Here is a 12259-nt window from a genome sequence, read left to right as displayed (position 1 = left end):
GAGAAATAAGGACAAAACAAAAATTTTCTTCTTCTCAAAAGCTATTCCACTTTAGACCAGAATTCTTAGAAACTTAAACTGCAATGCAAGAAGCCTTCCTTGTTCCTACTTGGGCATTCCAATAGACAAAGGCTTGAGGAACTCCAAACTCTGGGACCCCCTAAAAATTAAAGTTGAAAGCAGTGCAAATGTCTGGAAGGGAAAGTGGTTGTCCTGGGCGGGCAGATTAGTCATGATTCAAGCAGTGATCTCGGCTCTACCAATTTATCTTTTATCCATTTTATCCCTAACAACTAGTGCAAATACCTTCATTATTAAGAAGTTGAGGGATTTCTTCTGGCAAAACTCTGAAGAAAAGCATAAGATTGCGCTAATAGCTTGGGACAAAATTATGAAACCCAAGTCAATGGGAGGTCTAGGCATCAAGGATTTTAGACTTCAAAATCTAGCTTTGGGGGCAAAACTAGTATGGAAATTTATAAAAAGCCCTAATGCATCCTGGGTCAGAATGCTTGCATCAAAGTATCTCTTTAATAGAATAATTTAAACATCCTCAGGTCAGGGACATTTCCGAAAGGATCCAGAATATGGAACTTCATCATTTCATGCAGAAATCTGTTTTCAAACTCAATCTCTTGGGATATACATGATGGCTCGGCAAGCCTATTCTGGGAAGACTCTTGGGGAGGTTATCCACCCCTGGCAAACTCAATTCACATCCCTGCAACAGAAAACTGGTTCAAACACAACTGGGGAACCAGAGTCAAAGATTATATGGAAACAAAAGAATCTTCAAATACTCTAAGCTGGAAGTGGAAATCAATGGAGGGCCTACCAATCCCGAGGAAGGACTTGGAGATACTTCTAGATCATTTACAGGTGAGAAACATAACTCCTAGAAGAGGAGAAGATTCTCTTATCTGGGAGCCTTCCAAAACAGGACAATATAACTCAAAAGATGGTTACAGAATTCTGGTTAGCCCATTGGAGGTCAACAATCAAAACATCCCTCTCAAGATGTTCTGGAGCCCCAATGTCATCCTGAAAGCGGGTATCTTTGCATGGCTGGCAATTCAGAAAATCCTAACGGCAAAGAGGTTCACAAGAATGGGATATGAAGGACCATCAAGGTGTATACTTTGCAAAGCCCAATCGGAAATAGTGGACCACCTTCTCTTGACCTATCCCTTTGCTTCAAAATGTTGGAGATGGCTCTATACAAAATTGGAATTGATCTTAGTTTTGCCGAACGATATCAAGCTCCTATTTCAGATTTGGCCTCTTCACTGTAAAGAGAGTTTGCTAAGTCTAATAATGGAAATTGCTCCCTCATGTCTAATTTGGGAAATCTGGAAAGAAAGGAACTACAGGCTTTTCGAAGGAAAAGTTAGAAATCTAAAATCAGTACTAAATTCAATAGAATCGGCAACAGTGAACTCAATCAACAGCAAAACTTCCTTTGCATTGAATCAATCCAAAGTCTTCTCTTCATGGGATAGGAAAATCAGCCAAAACTGGCATGGAATTATTATTCCTTCACTCTCTCACCATAATAAAAGTTCAAGGAAAGAAGCAATTTGGTCTCCCCCAAAGTTAGACTGGGTGAAATTGAACTTTGACGGGGCCTCCAAAGGCAACCCAGGCCCCTCTGGAATAGGCTATGCCATCAGAGATCAGTCAGGAGCAACCATCGGGAAAATGGCAAAGCCAATTCCTCTGGACACTAATAACATTGCAGAATTCACTGCTCTATTATTAGGCCTGAGAGACTGCATCAATCATGGAATTAAAAATATTATAGTGGAAGGAGACTCAGAGATAGCAATCAATGCTATTAGGAAGAAGGCAACTCCTAATTGGAGGCTACAAGCTATTCTGGAGAGCATTTTAGACATCTTAAATAGCCTGGATCTCTATGAGGCAAAACATATTTATAGAGAAGCAAACACAGAGGTGGACGCTCTATCAAAAGTTGCAGCTTTAGGAACCTCTAATCACTGGTGGTCACAGGGATTTTAGTGTCCTGCTAAGTTAGTTTTCCCTAGCTAATATGATTGATCAGAAAAGGTTGACACTTAGCTCACCAGTAGAATGAAGGAAGGCAAATTTCAAATTCAAAAATTCAAAATCCAATCCTTCATTTGGCGGTGAACTCCAACAGTCGTTTTCTTCCAAACTAACCACTCCTCTACACTGGGTTGCAAGGTGGGTCCGATAAGCTGACTAGACTAACTGGCATCATTAATACCGGTCCATCGAAATCCCAACTGGTGAAGCGTAGCCTCTCTGTTCTTGCATGAGTTGTCTGCAGGCTAATCTTTCCATCCTCTTTCCTAGGGATTTGGTTTGATTTGAACATTTATTATCCGCCACCTTTGTGTGAGGTTTAATTGCTCGCGCTTTCCCATTTTCGCTCGTTGAGTTTTGTGCCTGGCTTTCTGAAGAAAATCATTCTTGCTTTCTTTCTCTTAGACTCATCTGGTTGCAGAAAGGCTCTTCTCTTGCTAATCACCATGTCTTCTAAACCCCCTTTCGGCTTCATCCTGAGCGTCTATCCGAGGCCAGTGTCTTGTTTTGGTGCGGACACCCCCATCTCTCTCGGAGCCTCGACTCGCCAAGTCTCCTTTAGAAAAATCTCGGACCTCAGACTCAAGCATCTCCTCATTCACTCGGACCCTCTGGTTCTTCTAGCAATCAAATTGATTATGGGGAGTGCGCACCTGAGCCGAGATGAATACCCAAGAGACAACACCTCCATTTCATTCAGATTTGTGGCATCGTTGCTGAACTAGAAGCTGGATAAGCAGCTAATTTGGAACCTCACTAGGGAACTCTTCCTAGTCGAAATTCTTCTAGAGCTCCAGGAAGTTCTGAATAAGGCCAATTTTGACTTTGGTGCGCCCAGACCCAACGACAGAAATCTGTTTAATGCTCATGGTACCCTCATCAACTTTTACCCATTCCCCCTGGACCTGAAGGATAAAGAGTTGAATAGGCACAGGAAGTTTGCTAGTGCAGGGTTGAGCTATCTTAAGTGACGGTTTCTAGGAGAAAATCTAGAGGCTGAAGGACAAGAGGAAATTATGTTTCTCTTTGCAAGACTTAATGGCTTCTTACCCATGCTCGTAGAAGATAGAGACCCTAAGCCTGAACAGAGATGCAGAGGAAGCTCCAGCAGTGGTCGCAGAGGCAAGGGCCATGGTCGGGATGCTCTAGCAAGCAGGGGTCGAGGTTGCCCAAGAAAGCAATGCCCTCAACAGGACATTCCGTCCACAAGCTAGGCCTTCTATGGATTCCCTTTTGAATTTTGTCTATATAGCTAAAACTTGTAAATTTTATTAAATTTTTATTTCTCGGTTTAAGAAAAACGCTGAATACAGGTCGATGAACCTGGATAGAATTGGAACTTATGCATGTGTTTTGGTTCCAGACTAAAACCTTAAATGTTTAAAGTATGATCGAACTCTAAGCTTCCAGGCTATGTTTTTGAGGAACCCTCTGAGAACTAGAGAACAGGGGTTTTTTGAATCCTTTGATATGCAGTGATAATCATATGTAATTTTGCTAATTAATATAAAAATGGCTTTGCCTTTACCGACCAAAAATTTTTTTACCAAATATATTTTCTGCAATATCATTGGCTCATAAATTTCATTCGATATGGGCGAGTTTTACGCTCCATATTAAATAACAATGTTAAAATGTATAAAGAGATAAATGTATTATCTTTTTTTTGCGTTTGTTTTTCTGAGGTTTCTGAGTTTTCATGGATTCATCTGGCGTTTCTGAGATTTCATGGATTCATGGTAACCTTCTTTGTGCAAACGATTGCTTGGTTTTTCTCTGTTTTTTTTTTTAATCATTATCTATATTTCACCGTCTTTTTATCTGCTCTATTAAATCCTCTTGGGAGTTTACATTGTGACCTGCAAAACTTTGGGGTTCTCGTTTAGTGCTATGCAGTATTACAATATTTGGTTAGTTTTCTTTTATTGTTTGAATTTTTAACATATTTTTGTTCTGTATGTAGTTTTGTTTTCTCAGAATGCTCAGATTGATGCAATTATTATTTATATCATCTGGTGAATGCAGATGCTTCGGGTTTTGGAACGATTCGCACCACCAATGGAGTTCTTTTGATCTGCACATCTCACTTCTGGTAAGCCCTTATTGCGTGTCTGTAATGCTACTCATTCTTGTGTATTAATCATATTCATTTCCAGATTCCCCTGAACCTGAAACCCTATTTCACGCCCTGCCCTGTTATGGAGACGGAACCAACACACAAGTAACCTCATTATTCTCTCGTGCAATAGATAACACTTCCCTCTATACTACACTTCCCTTAAATTATGCAACTACACATTAAACCTCCCAGCCACCATATCGGTGTCACTTGCAATAGTTCCATGATTCCTAAGTTGCAACGTGGTTGATGTGCTTATGGAAACTTTTGCAGCGGAGTGGTCGGTGTTAATAAAAAAAGAGAGGAGTGGTCAGTGGTAATACCGACCCCTCCCTTTAAATATGGGGAATGGTCGATAGTCCTTTAAATATGGGGAATGGTCGATATTACTATCGACCACTCTCATTAACATTTACTTGCATTAAACTGCCACCATTCGGTCTTTAATTAAATGATTTATTATTTATTATTTTTTATTTTATTTTTTTTAATTTATTTTAATTTTAATTTTATTGATATTTATATAGAAATAAATAATGACTTTTCATTTAAAACAATAATTATTTAATTTCAACAATAGATTTTCATATATAGTAATTATGTACATATTAATGGGTATATGATCGAATTATTATTCGAACTCATATATATAATCTCAAATGATTATGTATAGGTATAAACAAAATTCATGAATTAAGGTAATTTAAATCTCATTGTAATTAGATATATGTATGTTATAGTTACATACATATTTACATGCATATGTTCTAATCGAACTCATATATATATATATATAGGTAAATAAATAAATATATAGTTCACTAAATCATGCATATCTGCATAAAAAGAACATATAAACATAGGATCAATATTCATATCTAACTCATTAGCAAAACATTCTTACTTTAAAATAAGACATAATATTTCACAATCACTCATGCAACATTGGATTTAATTCAATCACCACTCAAATATTGCAATAAATGCACATGTATAAACATTTAAATCAATCTACTACTCATTCCAAATTCATCATTCCAATTTAAACAAACACTCAAATAAGGTTATTTAAATCATCCATCTTTACAAAATGCAAATTATAAATCATAATGTGGTGTGTGTGAGATTCCATCTATTCTTATGAAATCCAGGAGCTAAGACAACTCTACCTGAACCATGTTCTCGCCTTCATTTGCATTCTCTTGTTCTTGCATTCACTTGAACTCAATTGCTCATTAGCAATGATGATCCCAATTTTACAATAAAAATTATTACTGGTCATTCAATTGTATATTGTTGGTGTAAATAAATATTCATTATGGATATTATTACACTTTATTTAAGTTAACCTAGGATAATGCATCTCTTCGTAGTTTGGATTTGAGACACTTAGGGAAGTGTGCACATAGGGATAGAACTTGTAGGAGAAATTCCACCTTTTGTGGTCTTATTTTGTTGTTACACTCCACATTCGGTGGGTCATCCACCTCTTGTGGAATATTATATTATTTCTCCTACCTACCCCTAGTATATCTTACCTACCCTTGTTTCTCATTGAGCCACATGTCATATTTGTGTGCTCTTACATCCATATGGCCTTGCCTATATAAGCAGGCCTATATTCATTGTATTGGTTAATCCAGTTGATCATTTGCATATTGATGATAATACAGTTTGTTCTTGTCATTCTATTGTCTCTTTTTATGTTTTTCATTGTCCCCTTGATCTTGGCAAAATCATACATGGTATCAGAGCCATTGGGGCTTCATTGATTGGTTTTTGGAGACATCGTGGAAGGCTTCTATTTTTAGATTTGGGGATCTTCATTTTTTGGGGGCATCATACAGCGATTTGGACATCACCGTTGCATCCGGAAGGCTGTTTCCATAAATTTCGACTATAAAGTCAACCTATTTTGGTGAGAATTTTTTTTTTCCCATTTTTGCTATTATCATACGGATTTCAAAATTTTTTATTATTTTTTCGAAAAAAATCAAAAAAAAATTTTGAAAATTCAAAAAAAAAAAAAAGGCGAATCAAAAAAAATATATCAAAAAAAGATTGGATTTGGGGGTCCGCAGACCCCCCCGTACTCTGCAGTACTCTACGTGTGTTGCAGGCGTTGCAGACTATACGCCGCCGCCCGTACTTGTCCTCAGGCCCCGCTCACCGGCACCGGCGCCCAGTCCTCCCGGCTTCCACCGCGCCCCACTGCCGCCGTTTCCATCTGCCGCTCACTGTTTTGCGACCGCCGCCTACTGCCTCGGCTCCCAGCGTGCCGCCGACCCCCTCGGCTCCCAGCCCGCTAGTCTCTCCTTCTCCGGCAACGCCTTCCCCCCACCGACATCCACTAAACCGATGGACCCACGTCCGCCACGTGGTAGGCGGCCACTGGCCCGCGGTCAACACCGTACACTCTGTCACTGTGCCACGTCATCCATACGACAACCCAGTCAGCTGCATAGTCATCACGCCCAGTCAGCAGTCCATACGATACAGACACCCAGTCAGCAGGGAGGTGAAGTTTTCACAATGGTCATACGACCGTCAAATTTAAGACAGTAAACTTCTGACGTTAGTGCCACATCAGCAGACTTTTGAAATTTTTCAACCCCTCTCCATTGAGCTTTTCAGTTTTGTAGTCCAACTTTGAAAGGCCATATCTTGCTCATTTTTGCTCCTTTTTTGGTGCAATTTTTTTTTGAAATGGGCTAAAATTTTGTGATCTTCGCAGTGGTGTGGTTATTTTCTGATTTTGGTGCATAGGTTTTTCGGAATTTTTGGATTCTCTCAGCTATACCTGTCCAATCCTCAATTCTGCAACTTCAAAGGCATTGTTTGAGCTCATATGACCTCTTTTTCAGGTGCCGTTTTTTTTTAACGTGCATTTTTTTTTGTCTACTTTCATAATCTATGATCAGATTTCAAATATTTTGAGTGGAAATTGTACTTTCAGATATTGATCTTATTTGGCCTATTAGGTACTTGTAAATTGCTTGGATCTTAGTTAGATCTCTTGCATTATCAATTTGAGTCTCTTTTGGCCTTCTTGAGGCAGTTGTAAAATTGTAATCAGAAGTCCACTTTGTCATTTTTTTGCAAGTGGCCCATTGTATACGCACTAAGTATAAAGTGCCAAATCATCACTTTTGGGTGGGGGGGGGGGGTTCTTTGATTGAGTGAATTTGGGGGGGTGTCTTGTGTGATTGTGCCTCTCTTTATGCTCTTTCCATTTTTGTTGCAATGAGTCCTCATAAATTTCCACCTTTAACTCCACATAATTATGCATCATGGAAAATTAAAGTATGGAGTAAATTAATGGAAAAGGGTCTCACACATTACATAGATGGAACAATAACAACAACACCTGATCCTAAGGCTGATCCAAATGCTCAATTAGAATGGCTCACAAAGAATTGCATGGCTCTTGGAACTTTGCGTAAGTATGTATCAGATGACCTCATTTTTCACATTGAGAAGTGTACAACAATCAAAGAGGCTTAAGATATGTTTCAGAAATTGTATGGTCAAGTTGATGAAATCAGAGGCTATCAGATTGACAATGAGCTCACCAACTTGGATCCCAAGAGTTTTGATACAATCCAAGATTATGTCACCAAGCAAATGAGCTAAGAGCAAAGCTTAAGGATTATGGAATTGACAAAAAGGATGCTCAGTTGATATTCAACTTGTTGGACAAGCTTGCACTAGAATATGCAACATTTGTGTCTAGCTTCCAAACTCATCATTTGACAGTGGGGAGTTCCTATGTTATGCCTTCATTTGATGCTTTCACAGAAATGTTGATATTGGAAAAATCTAAGTTGTTAACATGGGGCTTCTCAAGTCTTCAAAGTCCAAGGCTTTGGTAGCAAATCAAGGGAATCAAGGAAGTCAAGGCAAAGATTCCAACAAGAAGAAGAAGCACTCTAAGTCTAAGCCACACCAGGAAAAAGGACAATCATCCTCTCCATCACAAGGTGATTTTTCATCCTCTTCCAAGAAGGGGACACCACCTAAGAAGGATAAACCAACTTGTGCATATTGCAAGAAGTATGGTCACGATGAGCATCGATGCCATGCAAAGCAAGTTGATGAGTTAACTAATCTTCTTAAGAAAAACAACATCAACTTGCCATCCGCCTACACAAAGAAGGAATCATCTCCTTCCTCTTCCTCATAGTCTAAGGGAAAAGGGCAAGCATTTGTGGCTACAATAGGTTCTTCATAGCAATGGATACTTGACTCGGGTGCCTCATATCACATGGGTTCTATAAAGGAGTAGTTTTCTTCATTGGATCCATCTAAGGTACCTCACATTTACATAGGTGATGATACACAAGTAGAGGTTGAAGGGAAAGGTTCAGTTGACATGGATGATGGAACATTTGAGAATGTTCTCTATGTTCCTAACTTGTCTACCAACCTTCTCTCTATCTACCAAATCACTCACTATGGGAATGGGAAGAAGGTTGAGTTTACACCAGATTCAGTTGTGGTAAAGGAACTTGATGATGATGCCTTGGTAGCAGTGGGACAAGTCAATGACAACTCAAGGCTTTATTCATTCTCCCATTTTCTGCCAAGTTCACCTTCTAGGGCCTTGCTTACTCATTCAAATTCAGAAAGTAAGTTATGGCATGAGCGGTTTGGTCACCTCAACTACCGCTATCTTCAGTAGCTCAGCACTAAAGACATGGTCACAAGTCTACCTCAAATCAGTTTTTCAGAGGGTGTATGTTCAGATTGTTACATGGGCAAGCATCCCGAAGAGAAGTTTGACAAGGGGAAAGCTTGGAGAGCTTTGGAAGTTCTTCAACTTCTTCACAGCGATGTAGCAGGTCCATTTCTAGCACCTTCATTTAGTAATGCCCACTATGTTCTCACTTTCATTGATGACTACTCCCGCTTCACCTGGGTCTACTTTCTTATTCATAAGAGTGAAGTATTTGATAGATTTCAGGACTTCAAGACTCGTGTGGAGAAGCAATCAGGGAAAGTGGTCAAGATTCTTCGCACAGATAATGGAAGGGAATATGTGAACAAAAGACTTGAGGATTTTTGTACATTTGAGGGGATTGATCTTTAGCATTCTGTCACTTACACTCCACAGCAGAACGAGGTTGCAGAACGCAAGAATAGAACTCTCAAAGAAATGGCTAGATGTATGATACATGCACATTCTCTTGATCTCGCCTTTTGGGCAGAGGCTATTAGTTGTGCCACACACATCCAGAATTGGGTTCCTCACAAAGCTTTGCAAGGTATTACTCCTTTTGAGGCTTGGGTTGGTAGGAAACCGATTGTGAGACATTTTAGAGACTTTGGGTGTCCAACATGGGCTCGCATACCTCCGCAAAAATGCAAGGCATTGGAACCTCAGAGTCGGCCTTGCATATTTGTTGGATATCCTAAGCGTGTTAAGGCATACAGATTGATGGATCCAGAGACACATGAGGTGTTCATTGAGAGGAGTGTTCACTTTGAGGAAAGCTCTCCTAGCTTAGCCTCTCTACCTCCTCCACCTTCCTCCATTATGGATAGTGATGTTAGTGATTTAGATGATGAGACTCCTTCAACTCTGACTCGCAAGGTTACACCTTCGCAGGGTCCACTTGCAGTTGAGGAGCCTCATTCTCCACCTCCACCTAGACCTCGTTGGGCTCGACAGACACTTGAGTCCGTGGGTTCTCTTGTTGGGGATCCTTCAGATACACGGAGAACTTGATCACAACATTAGGATCTTCCACATGCATTCATTGCTACCGCTTCTGATCCACAGACATTTAGGGAAGCATCAGGGGTTCCTGAGTGGGACCAAGCTATGGAGGAAGAGTATAGTTCCTTGATGAGGAACAACACATGGGATCTAGTCCATCTCCCTAAGGGGAGAAAGATGGTTCGATGTAAGTGGATCTATCGGACCAAGTTTGTAGTGGATGGTAGTGTGGATAAGTATAAGGCTCGGCTTGTTGTGAAAGGTTTCTCTTGGGTTGCAAGTGTTGACTATACTGAGACCTTTGCACCCGTAGCCAAGATGAACTCCATTCGTTTGACACTTGCTATTGTTGCAGCTCATGGTTGGGCTATACATCAGATGGAAGTGAAGAGTGTTTTTCTTCATGGTGACCTTGATGAGGAGATTTATATGGAGCAGCCATAGGGTTTCATCTAGGATACTTCCTTGGTTTGCAGACTAAGGAAATCTCTCTATGGCCTTAAGAAGGCCCCCAGGGCTTGGTACGCCAAGATGGATTCCTTTCTTCTCTCCGCAGGGTTCACCAAGTGTCATTCTGATCCGAATGTCTACATTTTGCGATAGGATGACTCTCACTTGATACTTGTGCTCTATGTTGATGACTTGATCATTACAGGGAGTACTTCATCCATCATTAGCAGGGTCAAATCTGCTTTGCATGACAGATTTGCTATGATTGACTTGGGTCTTTTGCACTACTTTCTCAGGATAGAGATTTCACAGTCACATTCTGGGATTACACTATCGCAGCCCAAGTATGCTCTTGATCTACTTGCACGCTTTCATATGGCTGATTGTAAGCCTGCCCCGACTCCCTTTCTTTCAGGAGTCAAGCTTGAGGCTCAAGGTTCTTCTCCACCAGTTGATGCCACTTTGTATCGTCAGCTTGTGGGTAGTCTCATCTAGTTGACCTATACACACCCTGATATTTCATTTGCAGTTGGCATGGTTTCCCGCTTCATGCAAGAACCACATGAGCTTCATTGGAAAGCTGCGAAATGCATCCTTCATTACATCCAGGGTACACATCACTATGGGATTCACTATGCAGCAGGCATAGGACTTCGCTTGGTTGGTTACACAAACTCTGATTGGGCTGGCGATCTTGATGATCGTAAGTCTACTTCTGGTTACAGTTTTCACCTTGGTTCGGGCCCCATTTGTTGGTAGAGCAAGAAGCAACATGCTATTGCTCTCTCTTCGATTGAGGCTGAGTATCGAGGCACTGTTAACGCAGTGACTGAGACCATTTGGCTCCAGCAGATTCTCACAGAGTTTGGATTCACCACTCCACGGCTGACAGTTCTACATTACGACAATCAGAGTGCTATTGCAATCTCGAAGAACCTGGTCCAGCACTAGCGGACCAAACACATCGAGATTCACATGCACTATATCTAAGAGCTCATCCAGGAGCAAGTCATTGATTTGCAGTATTGTCCTACAGCAGAGCAGGTTGCTGACATATTCACCAAACCTTTCACCGAGAGTAAGTTCCAGCAGTTGTGAGCTCTCTTAGGGGTGTGGGATGTGTCATGAGGGGGGGTCAGCTAACTTCTCCTTCCTCTCTTATGGGGGGGACTTTTTCGTCTTTGAGGTTTTGTCCTTCTTCTTTGAGAGTCTTTTGTACATTCATCTCTCTTTTGGGGGGGAGTTTTTTCCCACTGGGTTTTCTCCCTTTCTCCGTTTGTGAGAGATTGCATTGCATGGTTTTGCTTGCATTTGCATATTGTACATGGGTACCTATCATGGCCTAGTAGCCGGGACCCATCTTGCATTGTTGACTTGAGTCTTCATTCCCCTAAGTTGCACTTAAGGGGGGGTGTTGGTGTAAATAAATATTCATTATGGATATTATTACACTTTACTTAAGTTAACTTAGGATAATGCATCTCTTCGTAGTTTGGATTTGAGACACTTAGGGAAGTGTGCACATAGGGATAGAAGTTGTAGGAGAAATTCCACCTTTTGTGGTCTTATTTTGCTGTTACACTCCACATTCGGTGGGTCATCCACCTCTTGTGGAATATTATATTATTTCTCCTACCTACCCCTAGTATTTCTTACCTACCCTTGTTTCTCATTGAGCCACATGTCATATTTGTGTGCTCATACATCCATATGGCCTTGCCTATATAAGCAGGCCTATATTCATTGTATTGGTTAATCCAGTTGATCATTTGCATATTGATGAGAATACAGTTTGTCCTTGTCATTCTATTGTCTCTTTTTATGATTTTCATTGTGCCCTTGATCTTGGCAAAATCCTACATATATAAATCATTTCAGTGCATTCGATCTCCTATCTTATTTCA

This window comes from Cryptomeria japonica, chromosome 3, assembly GCF_030272615.1.
Source record: "Cryptomeria japonica chromosome 3, Sugi_1.0, whole genome shotgun sequence".
In the NCBI taxonomy this organism is placed as follows: Eukaryota; Viridiplantae; Streptophyta; class Pinopsida; order Cupressales; family Cupressaceae; genus Cryptomeria; species Cryptomeria japonica.
Note: the sequence above shows the minus strand (reverse complement) of the source record.